At 45.3% G+C, this 15,272-nt stretch overlaps 1 non-coding gene across 1 annotated transcript; it reads left to right on the forward strand.

The window, feature by feature from the left end:
• Positions 1-1,620: 1,620 nt before the first annotated feature.
• Positions 1,621-5,155, forward strand: LOC102264645 (uncharacterized). Its single transcript, XR_011467145.1, has 3 exons — positions 1,621-1,773; positions 2,195-2,777; positions 3,779-5,155. It is a non-coding gene; the product is annotated as an uncharacterized protein (transcript).
• Positions 5,156-15,272: the final 10,117 nt, after the last annotated feature.

Raw genomic sequence — 15,272 nt, forward strand, 5'->3', positions numbered from 1 at the left:
CCTTTAGGAATGCCCAGCTCCAACTTGTCCAGACCCATTCTTACTTCTCACTGAGAAGTGTTCTGACTTGTCCACCTTCAGAGAAGACGTGGCTTAAGACGTGATCACATCTTGGACAGCTCTTCCCTTGCTGCCTGAGTAGGCACACAACCTTCTGTGTTTCCTACATAACACCTGAGTGACAAGCTGATACAGGGATGAGTGTATTTTGTTTTCTTTGGGAACAGCATCACTGCTTTCATGAAGCTATTTTAATTCAGGGTCATTTTCATAATTTTGACTTCATTAAAATTCCCCCAATAATGATACTTTCAACTTTCTTTTTTTAATTCAATGTTACAAACCAGTAATCCTTTCCTGTCTGACCCTCAACAGTATAACTGTCCATATCAGTTGAATTCAGTCAAAGTTTGGGAAGTGAATCAGGGAAAAGGCCCTTGATTACTCAGCTACCTGACCATTCTCTCCTTCCTGAATATATATAATATTCAATTAACTAACCTAGAGAAAAATGAAGATCCAATCAGGATTTATCCAATGGGCACTCTGTAATCAAATCAGGTATCCCTTTTTGATTGGGTTAGAAGTGGGACAGAGATGGGAATAGAAAGAACTATAAAAGCCTCAAGCACTGGAGAAGAGGTGCAGAGTTTTCTGGCTCTGGAAACACCAACCAGCTGGGTTCTTTAGAGTCTGAGGTCTGAGTGCCCTGCCAGTCATAGCAGAGCAGTAAGTTATCACCCTCAGATAAGGACGTCCTTTTCTTACTATGGTTAGCTAATGTTGAAGGGTAGTGTGTATCTGTGGATGGCAAGCAGAGTTTTCAGAAAAAACAATTTCTCTCCCAAGAACACATTTCAGGTTTTTATTTTTCCTCCCAGTGTAGTTTTGTCTGAATCTCAAACATTTTGATTTGTGATTTAACTGGTATCATTTTAAATGTCTTTACCAAGCAGATATTTTTAATGAAGCACCTAAGTTTGGAATTTTATTTCTTGAAATTTAAGATACATATTTAGTTCACAAATGGCATTCATCTTAGGAATAACTGACAATGGAGGCTGTATGGATCCACATGACTCTCCTCTTCCCATAGAGTTAGAGCTCTAAGTGATGGTCAGAATATTTTCCCCAAATAAAGATAGAGTCATCTTTCATGCACTTCAGTATGCATTTCTAGGTGGAACATGAAAAAAGCAAAGCAGTAGATGGACCTGAATGGGCTAGTGGTTGCCTTTTGCCTCCTTAGTACTAGCAATCTCGCTAGTTCATATTCAGAGTAAAGAAAGAGTTAACACCTTGTCCCCCGACCCCTGCCTAGTGCATTATGGCTAAGTGCCTCATTTGCATCCCAGCTAGAGCAGTGACCTTGGCCCTGAGTGGATTCCTTGGAAGGGTAGGGAGACTGCCTAAGGTATGCTCCTGAATTGCCTAAAATGGACCACTTGTTCCCTGGCAGTTTCTACAGGAGTCATTTTGGAGCAAAGTCAGCATGAGTATCCAGACCCCACCCAGACTCCTTGACCTGGTGGGAATGCACCTGCTGAGGCATGATGACTTGGCCTTTTCTACTCTGGAGAGTCTGCCTACAGAGCTCTTCCCACCCTTTGCCTGGAAGCCTTCCATGGAAGATGTGTTGAGACCCTGGAATCAATGGTGTAAACCTGGCCCTTTGGCTGCCTGCCTCTGGGGGCCCTGATTGACCTGGCTCATGTGGGGCCCCTACAAGCTGGAAGCACTCGATGTCCTGCTTGCCCAGAAGGTCCGATACAGGTGAGTCTGACTCAGGTAACTTGGTAAACTCCTGGGAGTCCCAGGGAGACAGCTGGGTTGAGGGAATGTGGATGAAAAGGGATGGATCAGAGAGTTCTAAGATGACAATGATGAAGCCTTAGCTTGCTGTGGGAACTACCTTTTGGAAGTATAATAGTGCCTTTAATGAAGGGTAGCCTGAAAGAAGATTCCCCAACCCCTCTCAGTCATGCTTAGAGTTACTAGAAGTAGAGAATCAGAAAGGATAAGAGGGCAAAGAGGAAAGTGAGTCAGAGAGGGAAGAAGACAAGGCAGCTGGTGACATCAGGAATGTTAAGTTACAGCACAGGTGGGCAGTCTGTTGTCGCATTGTGAGGCTTTTTTTTTTTTTCACTCTGTGTACGTTTTAATACATCCTAATCAATCTCTTTCTCCCCGCCAGGAGGTGCAAACTGCGGGTGCTAGATTTACGAAATATACTGGCCAGAACTTCTGGAGCATGTGGTCTGGAGCCAGCAGTTGTGGGTGCTCAAGCTCAGGAATGGCACTAATGACTGAGCCCAGGTCAATGACAAAGCAGCACTTGGCTCCACTAAAGATTTTTATGGACCTTTGCCTGAAGAAAAAGACCCTGGACAACTTCCTCACCTTCTTCCTTTGGTGGGTGGAGCAGAGAAAGTCTTCCATCCACCTGTGTTGTTAAGAAGCTGATGGTTGTTTCAACACCAGTGGACAATATTGTGAAGGTCCTGAGCATGGTGCAGCTGGACTGTATCCAGGAGGTGCAAGTGAATTGCACCTGGAATCTGTCCACCCTGGCCACATTTGTTTGCTCCTTTCCTGGATGAGATGAGTAATTTGCAGAGAATCCGTTTCTTCCCCATCCATGTGTCTGCCTTTAAGAAGCAGGAGCAGGATTACCTCCCAGTGCAAATTACCTCCCAGTTCCTGAGGCTGGGCCACCTCCAGGATCTCCATCTGGAGTCTCCCTCCTTCCTTGAAGGCTGCCTGGACCAGATGCTCAGGTGAGTGTGCACCACTGACTGGGTAACACTGAGCATTAGAATGTCAAAAGCACTGTCTCCTTTGTCGCTGTCTCCTAGAATGTGGTGTTCCACAACCACACAAATCAAGGTAGCGGGTTACACTGGTCTAGTGGCTCTTGTGAGACACCCTGCTAGAGAGATACAGATTAGTGACTGGGATGTTTGCACCCCAGAGTTGGTAATTTCCTCCTTCTTTGGAGGTGTCTATAATGAAATGATAAAAATAGGTAAGTAAAAAGGACATTGAAGCGGGGAAACTACATCAGATCAGATCAGAGCATTCCTGAAGGGAAGCTCTATGCTCCCAAGGTTGGTGCCCGCAATGAACCTGTTCTAAATTCGCTGCGTGTAGAAGGGTGTTTTTTGCCCTAGGTAAGTTAACTGATATATGGGAGAAGCATGGTTCTGCAGATGACGTTAATCAATCTGAGAGAAAAGAATTATAAAAAGTGATAGAAAGATTGCAAACGATGCAGAAATGTGAGCCCTTTTAGACTGGCATCACATTTCATGTTCTGGGATCTTGTGTAAGTTGTTCCTTCTGTATGCTTCCCTAGAGCCTCACCTGGCCGGAGATACAGGATCTGTAGCTCAAGATTGGACTTAATGAAGCCATATATGAAACCATTTTTAAATCTCGTCTCCCAACACTCCCAACACTAATATTCAATGATGTCCACACTTGATGGAGACTCTCTCTGGATCTCCTCATAGCATGTTCTTGAGATTCCATGAACTTCATTCATCCTCAGAAGGAAGTGGAGTGTGTTGTACTCCGTTTGATACAGGAGGGGCTGTAAAGTGACTCAGTACCACAGTGAGGTTGATAGCCCTCAGACTAGAAGGAGACTGGGCAAATCAGCATATTGACCCTCAATAGATGGTCAGACGACACATGGCCCTGTAGAAACCATTTGTCTATCACCTGTACACGATCTGGCACCCGGTTCCCAAGAACTAATTGTTTGGTTTCTCCTCAGGTGCCTGAAGTTCCCCTTAGACAGCCTGTCAAGAACCAGTTGCTGGCTTATAGAATCACACTTGACTTCCCTGTCCCAGAGCCCAAACATCAAGTCAGCTAAAGGGCCTGGATCTGAGTGGTGTCACCATGACTGACTTTAGGCCTGAGCTACACCAAGTTCTGCTGGAGAAAGTCGCAGCCACCCTCCAGGAAGTGGACTTGGACGCGTGTGGGATCACAGACTCCCAGCTGGAGGCCTTTCTGCCTGCCCTGAGCCACTGCTCCCAGCTCAGGGCCGTCAGCCTGTGTGGGAACCTCCTGTCCACGGACGTCATGGAGAAGCTGCTGCGACACACCGCTGTGCTGTCCTGTTTAAGGCCAGAGCGCTATCCTGCCCCTCAGGAGAGTTACAGACCTCGGGGTGTTCTCCTGGAAGCGAGACTTGCCCAGCTTCGGGCTCAGCTGTTGGAGATTCTGAGAGACTTGGGACGTCCCAGTATCGTCTGGATTAGCCCCAGCCCCTGTCCTCGCTGTGGTGAGGATGTATGCCATCACATGGAGCCCATTGTATACAGCTGTCCTGCCCCTGCCGAGGGCGTTGCTTGCTTCTGTGCACCTTGAAATGGAAATCTAGAACTTGGGGATATCATGAAGGGAACACAGACCTAGGGTTCCAGATATCTGCTCAGTGTGAACGGGAAAAGGAAAGGTGATAGTGGGGGTGGTGCAGGATTGCAGGGGGATTTGTAGACTCTGGGAGAGGATGGGACTTTCGTGGACATGTGCTTCCAGAATCTGATATGAACCTGAGTGGATACACGTTGGAGACCCATGTGTTAGAGTTATCCCTGGGAAGACAGTTGTGAAGAAATTGTCGGGAAATATCATATGACATCCCTTATATGTGGAATCTAAAAAGAAATGATACAAATGAGCTTACTGGCAAAACAGAAAGAGACTCACAGACTTAGAACATGAACTCACGGTTGCTGCAGGGACGGGGTGGTTGGGGATTTTAGGAAAGTCATGTACACAGAGCTATATTTAGAGTGGATAACCAACGGAACCTATTGTATAGCACACGGAACTCTGCTCAATGTTATGTGCCAGACTGGATGGGAGGGGGATTTAGGGGAGAATAAGTGAGTGGAGTTGCTCAGTCGAGTTTGACTCTTTGAAACCCCATGGACTGTAGCTCCCAGGTTCTTCCATTCATGGGATTCTCCAGGCAAGAATACTGGGGTGGGTTGCCATTTCCTTCTCCAGGGGATCTTTCCAACCCAGGGATCAAACCTGGGTCTCCTGCACTGCAGGTAGACTCTTTACTGTCTGAGCTAGCAGGGGAGAAGGGATACATGTATATGTATGGCTGAGTCCCTTCGCTGTTCACCTAAACTATCACAACACTGTTAATTGGCTGTACTCCAATAAAAATGTTTTTGGTGTTAAAAAAATAAAAATAAAATTTAAAAAAATTTTTAAAATGAGAAATTATTAGGAATAAAGAGATCCTCCAGCTGACATAAATAGGAAGGACATCTAAAATGAGAATGGATAAATGTATAGATATGACTTATTTATTTTGTTGTATAGCAAGAAAATACTAGGACATTATAAAGCAAATCTACTCCAATAAAAATTAATTAAAAGAATTAATAGACACTCATAGAAAACCAACTGCTATCCTCCATGATATATTATTCTGTGTTCATTTATTGCCTCAACTTTCTCCAGTTACTGATAAAAAAAACAAAGGCACAGTGATGTCCATGATTCAAAACCTTACCATTCCTGTAACTTCTTTATTCTTTCTGGGGGCATCTCCTGTGTGTGTGTGTGTGTGTGTGTGTTTTCTTAGTCAGTCAGTCATGTCTGACTCTATGCAACCCCATGGACTGTAGACAGCCAAGCTCCTCTGTCCATGGAATTCTCCCGGCAAGAACACTGGAGTGGGTTGCCATTTCCTTCTCTAGGGGATCTTCCTGACCTAAGGATCAAACCTTGGTCTCCTGCATTGCAGGCTGATTCTTTACTGTCTGAACCACCATGTAGGATCCCGCCCCCCGACCTCCCGGGGCAGCTCTTACCTCCTTTAGTACTTCTGTGACTGTTCAGTGGGGTCAATACACACAAAGGGGAACAAACTCAGTATCCAGTGAACTATTGGAGTGATGAGGTCTTGGAGGGCTCTCACTGCTGGCACAGGCCATGACCTTGGGTGTGGGTTTCCTTTATGCTTCTACCAGTCAGAGCATAAGTCACAGTTTCTTGCCCTTGTGTGTGCTTCACTTCAAAGGCAAGGTCCTCATTTCTGCAAGATGTATTCCCCACTGCCAACAAGGTTGAAACTGGTTTCACCATTTCATGCCTCCCATGGGTGGATAGTATTCCTTATAGATATAATTGAATGGTGGCCAGACTTCCAAATTTCTTTTAGTAAAATGCTAGAAAAGCAAAAACATTTAACATGGATTTATTATTTCCATACTGCATTCCAGAATTATATCATTTTGGGTGGTTGATCACATAAGAATTGGCTGATAATTCCCATTACAATTCCAGTCCCTCCCTATCAGAAAAAGTCAAGGACAGCTTTTCTGGTTATCAGAATGTTCAAAAGTATAACAAATACATGTTACGTACTTCATGTCACTCAGAGTCGGCTCTCCCTATCCTCAGTTAATCATCCTCAGATTCAACCAACTACATATAGACCAAATTCAATCACTGTTAAAAAAAAAATCCTCATTGAAGTGAGTCTGAGCAGTTCAACCACATGTTGTTCAAGATTCACCTGTTATATAGACAGGTGCAGAAAAGCTGATATGATTTACAGAGGCTTAACAGTACCACTGTCTGCTGTCTGTTGCCTAGAGAACTAGGAAAAAACTACGGTTTAATTCAGACCTTATCTTAAGTTTGAAAAGCAGTGGAAGTGATGGTCAAGGCAAAAGGCCTGAGAACAAAGGACCCACTTGTGTATGTCCTAGAGTTTCAAGGTTCAAGAGCCAGAAGCTCCAGTATTCATGGCCAAGGAGAGAGGGAGAGCAGTAGCCCTTGTTCCATCAGGCCCCCACAGGATAAGACGATGCCCTCCCACACTGGTGAGGGCTGATCTCTTGACTTACTCTGCTGATTCCAATGCTAATCTCCTCCAGGAATTCCCTTGCAGATTTCCCCAGAATGAATGATTGACCCGAGAACTGGGCATGTCATCTTACAGTGAAGTTGATACGTAAATTTAATCCTCACAGTGTGTCTAAACAAAATGCAACCAAATAATGTTTCCCTGCTAAGGATTCAGAGGCTACGATTGCTTATTCTGGGGCGGAACGGGATATGGGGCTGGGATTATAGCTTTAGGCAGAGCTTTGATTTCCGCCTACAATGAATATAATGATGCACACATTGTTTATGGGACTTTTAGTAAGATCCAGTGATATATTGCTTGTTGAGGGCTTGACCCTGAAGTTGTTGAGCAACAGCCCCTTATTATGTAAGAACTTCATAAGGTATTTTTTTTTTAATCTTCTTCCTTACAGTGAACAGCATTACTCTTCATCCCTTGAACTTACCCTCTATTGCTGACAACAGTGAGGAAACCAAACCCCAGGGACTGAAACTGGCCTCACATATTTCATGCCATCACCAATGAATCAGGATTCACCCAAGTTGTTCCAGCAGCCAGTGCAGGGGGGCTGGGGGTGGGAGAGCATAGGAGAGACTGGATTCATCTTCAGTGACAAACATTCTGAGCCTCAGGTCTCCTAGGCCTCCTGCTGGTAGATCAGACCCAGAGGATAGAATTCAATTTTGTAATCAGGACAGTATACTTTAGAACTTTCATTAAGTCTTGCTATCCTAGAGCTTTTCTTGTGGTCCAGGGGGTATGACTCCATGCTGCCAAAGCAGGGGGCACTGACTAGATCCCAAGTCCTGCAACTAAGTGTAAGCCACAACTAAAAGATCTTCACACTTCTCAGGTGGCACAGTGGCCAAGAATCCGCCTGCCAGTGCAGGAGACCCAGATGTGAGTTTGATTCCTGGGTTGGTTAAGACCTTGGAGAAGGAAATGGCAACCCATTCCAGTATTCTTACCTGGAAAATTCCATGGACAAAGGAGCCTGGTAGGCTATGGTTCATGGGGTGCAAAGAGTCGGACATGACTGAGCACACACGCACACATACACAGGGTCACAAGATCCCAAGAGAGCACCTAAGACTAGGCACAGCCAAATAATTAAATAAATACATATTAAAAAAATTCTGTAAATGCCATTTGTGTATAAATACTTGCACAGAGATTTATATACATAATTTCTTTAAAGGTTATTGAGGTAATGTAGTATTTTTAAGAATGCATGTGGGTAATTTAAAAATGTTTTACTGCTTTGAAGCCAGAAAAAGACAAATGAGACTTTAAAACTGATTTTGATCATAAATGAACAAGATTTCCTTCTTTAAAAAATATGTATACCAATAAAATTTTGAGCCACAAGTCTTCCAAGTATATTTTTTAAATATATTACTATATTTTAGAGCAGTTTTAGGTTTACAATAATATTGAATAGAATGTACAGAAAGTTTTGTGAAATGAAAAGATCTCCTGCCATTTCAATAAAGAAGAAATGTTGCAGCCACCAATGATTTCTGGCCCTAATTTGAATGAGGGCTCCCAAACCTCCAATCCAGCAGATGTCGCCACTCCTCAGGGTGATTGCTGAGGAGCTAGAGGAATGGAAGCAGCAGCTATCTGCCTTTCTTGCCACCCCTTAAGGTGAAGGAACTCCGGGAGTTGGTGACTGACAGGGAGGCCTGGCATGCTGCCATTCATGGGGTCGCAAAGAGTCGGACAGGACTGAGCGACTGAACTGAACTGAACTGAAGGTGAAGCAGGAAACAGGATTTGGCCCCAGAGAGCTGAGGTGCTTATGGTGAGCCCAGAGGCTTCCATCTTCCCACAATGCTAAATTCCTTAACTTTGAAGAGGAAAATTTAAAACTTAACACCCAGCTAGAAATAACCTCATGCCTATTCTGCTTCTGTAACTCAGCTTGTGCCTTGAAAAGACACTTAAGTTACATAGTTTCTGGCCCGCCCACCCACGCTGCAGGGGAATAGACATTTACAACAACGCTAGGAGCTGAAATTTACCGCACTCCCCTTTGTTCTACTTTTGCAATTACCCAGCCCCTATAATCCTGCCTAACCCTTGTTTGTGTAAACAGTCAGGCACCCCCCCCAACCTCCCCCCTCCACCCGCTGTGTCCTAATGGCTGTTCCGGCTTGTGGGAAACCCCTGCTGCTGCTGCTGCTGCTGCTGCTAAGTCTCTTAAGTCGTGTCCAACTCTGCGACCCCATAGACAGCAGCCCACCAGGCTCCCCCTGTCCCTGGGATTCTCCAGGCAAAAACACTGGAGTAGGTTGCCATTTCCTTCTCCAGTGCATGAAAGTGAAAAGCGAAAGAGAAGTCGCTCAGTCGTGTCCGACTCTTAGTGACCCCATGGACTGCAGCCCACCAGGCTCCTCCGTCCATGGGATTTTCCAGGCAAGAGTACTGGAGTGGGGTGCCATTGCCTTCTCCTAGTTTAGCCTATTAACAGTCAGCAGTGCCCACTAAAGTCTGATGGCATGCACTGCCTAAAACTTGGTAACCCCTTTGTTCAGGGCTCAGAGCTGAAAGTGTTAACTCCTCTGGGCACTCCAGCGTAATAAACCCGAGTTCTCCAGCTCTCTGGGTGTGGTGCTTGGGTTCTGGAAGGTCCTGCTTCTGCAACAACTTGATACCTGATTTTTGTTTTTTTTTTAACCTCATAATAATCTTTGGTGTTCAGACTGCCTGCTCTCTCTGTTACAAACTTGTATATAGCCTCCCAGCCCGCCCCCGCCCCCGCCCCCGGCTCCCTGCCCATGCCTCACCCTCCCCCAAGAGGTTTCTCAGAGCTACTGAAACAATGTTTGTTTGTGTAAAGGTCAGGGACCCCCCACACCCCTTCTGTGTCCTAACAGCTGTTCCCGGCTGGTGGGAAACCCCTGCTGCTGCTGCTGTTAAGTGGCTTCAGTTGTGTCTGACTCTGTGCGACCCCATAGACGGCAGCCCACCAGGCTCTCCTGTCTCTGGGATTCTCCAGGCAAGAATACTGGAGTGGGTTGCCATTTTCTTCTCCAATGCATGAAAGTGAATTCAGTCGTGTCTGACTCAGTGACCTCATGGACTGCAGCCTACCAGGCTCCTCTGTCCATGGGATTTTCCAGGCAAGAGTACTGGCGTGGGGTGCCAGTGGGAAACCCCTAGTTGAGCCTATTAACAGTCAGCACTGCCCACTAAGTGTCAGAAACGACCGAATGACTTCACTTTCACTTTCATGCATTGGAGAAGGAAATGGCAACCCACTCCAGTGTTCTTGCCTGGAGAATCGCAGGGACGGGGAAGCCTGGTTGGCTGCTGTCTGTTGGCTGACGTCTAATGGGGTCAAACAGAGTTGGACACGACTGAAGTGACTTAGCAGCAGCAGCAACTGCCCGCTAAAGTCTGATGTCATGTAGTCAGTCAGTTCAGTCGCTCAGTCATGTCCGACTCTGCGACTCCCATGAATTGCAGCACGCCAGGCCTCCCTGTCCATCACCAACTCCCGGAGTTCATTCAGACTCACGTCCATCGAGTCAGTGATACCATCCAGCCATCTCATCCTCTGTTGTCCCCTTCTCCTCCTGCCCCCAATCCCTCCCAGCATCAAAGTCTTTTCCAATGAGTCAACTCTTTGCATGAGGTGGCCAAAGTACCGGCGTTTCAGCTTCAGCATCATTCCTTGCAAAGAAATCCCAGGGCTGATCTTCTTCAGAATGCACTGGTTGGATCTCCTTGCTTACCAAGGGACTCTCAAGAGTATTCTCCAACACCACAGTTCAAAAGCATCAATTCTTTGGCGCTCAGCTTTCTTCACAGTCCAACTCTCACATCCATACATGACCACAGGAAAAACCATAGCCTTGACTAGATGGACCTTTGTTGGCAAAGTAATGTCTCTGCTTTTGAATATGCTATCTAGGTTGGTCATAACTTTCCTTCCAAGGAGTAAGCATCTTTTAATTTCATGGCTGCAATCACCATCTGCAGTGATTTTGGAGCCCCCCAAAATAAAGTCTGACACTGTTTCCACTGTTTCCCCATCTATTTCCCATGAAGTGATGGGACCAGATGCCATGATCTTCGTTTCCTGAATGTTGAGTTTTAAGCCAACTTTTTCACTCTCCTCTTTCACCTTCATAAATAGGCTTTTTAGTTCCTCTTCACTTTCTGCCCTAAGGGTGATGTCATCTGCATATCTGAGGTTATTGATATTTTTCCTGACAATCCTGATTCCAGCTTGTGCTTCTTCCAGCCCAGCGTTTCTCATGATGTACTCTGCATATAAGTTAAATAAGCAGGGTGACAATATACAGCCTTGACGTACTCCTTTTCCTATTTGGAACTAGTCTGTTGTTCCATGGCCAGTTCTAACTGTTGCTTCCTGACCTGCATACAAATTTCTCAAGATGCAGGTCAGGTGGTCTGGTATTCCCATCTCTTTCAGAATTTTCCACAGTTTATTGTGATCCACACAGTCAAAGGCTTTGGCATAGTCAATAAAGCAGAAATAGATGTTTTTTTTGGAACTCTCTTGCTTTTTTGATGATCCAGCGGATGTTGGCAATTTGATCTCTGGTTCCTCTGCCTTTTCTAAAACCAGCTTGAACATCTGGAAGTTCACGGTTCACGAATTGCTGAAGCCTGGCTTGGAGAATTTTGAGCATTACTTTACTAGCATGTGAGATGAGTGCAATTGTGTGGTAGTTTGAGCATTCTTTGGCATTGCCTTTCTTTGGGATTGGAATGAAAACTGACCTTTTTCAGTCCTGTGGCCACTGCTGAGTTTTCCAAATTTGCTGGCATATTGAGTGTAGCACTTTCACAGTATCATCTTCCAGGATTTGAAATAGCTCAACTGGAATTCCATCACCTCCACTAGCTTTGTTTGTAGTGATGCTTTCTAAGGCCCACTTGACTTCACATTCCAGGATGTCTGGCTCTAGGTGAGTGATCACAGCATCGTGATTATCTGGGTCGCGAAGATCTTTTTTTGTACAATTCTTCTGTGTATTCTTGCCACCTCCTCTTAATATCTTCTGCTTCTGTTAGGTCCATACCATTTCTGTCCTTTATCGAGCCCATCTTTGCATGAAATGTTCCCTTGGTATCTCTGATTTTCTGGAAGAGATCTGTAGTCTTTCCCATTCTGTTGTTTTCCTCTATTTCTTTGCATTGATCGCTGAAGAAGGCTTTCTTATCTCTTCTTGCTATTCTTTGGAACTCTGCATTCAGATGCTTATATATTTCCTTTTCTGCTTTGCTTTTCACTTCTCCTCTTTTCACAGCTATTTGTAAGGCCTCCCCAGACAGCCATTTTGCTTTTTTTGCATTTCTTTTCCATGGGGATGGTCTTGATCCCTGTCTCCTGTACAATGTCATGAACCTCAGTCCATAGTTCATCAAGCACTCTATCAGATCTAGTCCCTTAAATCTATTTCTCACTTCCACTGTATAATCATAAGGAATTTGATTTAGGTCATACCTGAATGGTCTAGTGGTTTCCCCTTAAATTTCTTCAATTTAAGTCTGAATTTGGCAATAAGGAGTTCATGATCTGAGCCATAGTGAGCTCCCAGTCTTGTTTTTGCTGACTGTATAGAGCTTCTCCATTTTTGGCTACAAAGAATATAATCAATCTGATATTGGTGTTGACCATCTGGTGATGTCCATGTGTAGAGTCTTCTCTTGTGTTGTTGGAAGAGGGTGTTTGCTATGACCAGTGCGTTCTCTTGGCAAAACTCTATTAGCCTTTGCCCTGCTTCATTCCGTATTCCAAGGCCAAATTTGCCTGTTACCCCCAGTGTTTCTTGACCTCCTACTTTTGTATTCCAGTCCCCTATAATGAAAAGGACATCTTTTTTGGGTATTTGTTAGTTCTAAAAGATCTTGTAGGTCTTCATAGAACTGTTCAACTTCAGCTTCTTCAGTGTTACTGGTTGGGGCATAGGCTTGGATTACTGTGATATTGAATGGTTTGCCTTGGAAATGAACAGAGATTATTCTGTCGTTTTTGAGATTGCATCCAAGTACTGCATTTCAAACTCTTTTGTTGACCATGATGGCTACTCCATTTCTTCTAAGGGATTCCTGCCCACAGTAGTAGATATAATGGTCATCTGAGTTAAATTCACCCATTCCAGTCCATTTTAGTTCGCTAATTCTTAGAATGTCGACGTTCACTCTTGCCATCTCCTGTTTGACTACTTCCAATTTGCCTTGATTCATGGACCTGACATTCCAGGTTCCTATGCAATATTGCTCTTTACAGCATCGGACCTTGCCTCCATCACCAGTCACATCCACAACTGGGTATTGTTTTTGCTTTGGCTCATCCCTTCATTCTTTCTGGAGTTATTTCTCCACTGATCTCCAGTAGCATATTGGGCACCTACCGACCTGGGCAGTTCCTCTTTCAGTGTCCTATCATTTTGCCTTTTCATACTGTTCATGGGGTTCTCAAGGCAAGAATACTGACGTGGTTTGCCATTCCCTTCTCCAGTGGACCACATTCTGTCAGACCTCTCCATATTGACCCGCCCATCTTGGGTGGCCCCACGGGCATGGCTTAATTTCATTGAGTTAGAGAAGGCTGTGGTCCTAGTGTGATTAGATTGACTAGTTTTCTGTGAGTATGGTTTCAGTGTGTCTGCCCTCTGATGCCCTCTTGCAACACCTACCGTCTTACTTGGGTTTCTCTTACCTTGTACATGGGGTATCTCTTCATGGCTGTTCCAGCAAAGCACAGCCGCTGCTCCTTACCTTGGATGAGGGGTATCTCCTCACCGCCGCCCCTTATAACCTTGAACGTGGAGTAGCTCCTCTAGGCCCTTCTGCGCCCCCGCAGCCACTGCTTCTTGGAGGTGGGGTTGCTCCTCCTGGCCGCGGCCCCTGGCCTCTGGCGTGGGGTAGGTCCTCCCGGCCTCCACCCCTGGCCTGGGATGTGGGGTAGCTCCTCTTGGCCGCCGCCCCTGACCTCGGACGTGGGGTAGCTCCTCTCCGCTGTTCCTGTGCTGTCGCAGCCTGACACTCTCGGCCACTGCCCCTGACCTCGGACGTGGGGTAACTCCTCTTGGCCACCTCCCCTCGGGCATGGGGTCCTCCAGGCTTCTGCCCCTGACCTCGGACGTGGGGTAGCTCCTCTCAGCCATGCTAAATGCGCCGGTAGCAGCCGCCCGCGCTAAAGTTCATCTTAAAAGAGGGCAATTCGTAATTGTTCTGTACACAACAAAGTGTTTTCCTGGCCAATGGCTCCTTTCCTTCTGGTAATACAGGGATCCACCAGATAAAACTTTGTAACCCCTTTGATCAGGGCCCAGAGCTGTAAGTGTTAACACTTCTGGGCCCTCCAGCGTAATAAACCTGAATTCTCCAGCTCTCTGGGTGTGGTGCTTGGGTTCTGGAAGGTTCTTATTTTACCCAGGCTTCTTATTTTACCCATGGACTGTAGCCCGCAAGGTTCCTTTGTCCTTTTAATTCTCTAGGCAAGAATATTGGAGTGGGTTGCCATTTCCTTCTCCAGAGTATCTTCCTAACCCAGGGATCAAACCCAGTTCTCCCTCATTGCAGGCAGATTCTTTACCGTCTGAGCCACCATGGAAGCCCAGGCTTGGGTCATAAGTATTCCCGCCAAATAAAATAATTCTCTACTTTCAGGTGGTGACTAATGTTTTAGTTGACAGTTTCCATCTAATTCCTGGAACTCAGATGAGTGGGTACAGGATGCTGTGGGTTGAGAAAAGGTCTTGGAAGAGCATGTCATATGACAAAAAAACGCACAACCTCAGACATGAGAAATATGTTTTATTTGGTTACTTTACAGAAGATTAGAATTGTTCAGAAATTTAAGGGGGAGCCAGAGTACCTAAGATCATTTGCTGAAAAAACATTCAGAAAACATTGAAAGATCACTGCCTATGATTAAAATGATATATCTCAAATTAATGATTTTCACACATTTTAAAATTATTTTTTCATTTTTATACTTTTATTTTTTTACTTATTTTGTCTGTACTGATACTGTACTTACTTATTTTTTCTTCCTTGCTGAGCACAGCTTTTCTCTTCTTCTGGCAAGCAGGTGCTTCTCTCTAGTTGAAGTGCGTTGGCTTCTTATTTTGATCGCTTCTCTCATTGCAGAACATGGGCTCCAGGGCATGTGGGCTTCAGTAGTCATGGCTCCCAGGCTCTAGCTGAGTGCTCAGTAGTTGTGGGACATATGTTTAGTTCCTCCACAGCATGTGGGATCTTTCCAGACCAGGGATTCAACCTATGTCCCTTGCACTGGCAGGTGGATTCTTAGCCACTGGACCACTGAGGAAGTTCCTTTTCATGCCTTTTTATGTATGGAAAGAGGCAAGAGTCTGGGCTTATTGAAGTCATCCAT

The sequence above is a fragment of the Bos mutus genome, chromosome 16 (assembly GCF_027580195.1).
Source record: "Bos mutus isolate GX-2022 chromosome 16, NWIPB_WYAK_1.1, whole genome shotgun sequence".
NCBI lineage: Eukaryota > Metazoa > Chordata > Mammalia > Artiodactyla > Bovidae > Bos > Bos mutus.